This window comes from Hydra vulgaris, chromosome 03 (genome assembly GCF_038396675.1).
Source record: "Hydra vulgaris chromosome 03, alternate assembly HydraT2T_AEP".
Taxonomy (NCBI): domain Eukaryota; kingdom Metazoa; phylum Cnidaria; class Hydrozoa; order Anthoathecata; family Hydridae; genus Hydra; species Hydra vulgaris.
Window position 1 is genome coordinate 24,404,704 of NC_088922.1, and position 297 is coordinate 24,405,000.

Here is a 297-nt window from a genome sequence, read left to right on the forward strand (position 1 = left end):
GCAGTTAACCTAAGCTTACTTCTTGTCTTATTAAAGGTAAAGCTAGTTCTCAGGTCTAACTCAAACATTGCCATAAAGTTAATCAACTTTCAAACATGAGTATCCAAGCACTAAAAGTAACGAATGAAAATACTTTTTGTTATGAGAATTTTCTGCTGCTAAAACATATAGGGTGAACCTAGAGTAAACTTAAAATGCCATAGAAATGTTCAAAGCAAACGTAAAGAGCACAGACTTATTGATATAGGCTGATTGATATCCAATCTTATTGATATAGGCCGCATAAATAATTTCCAA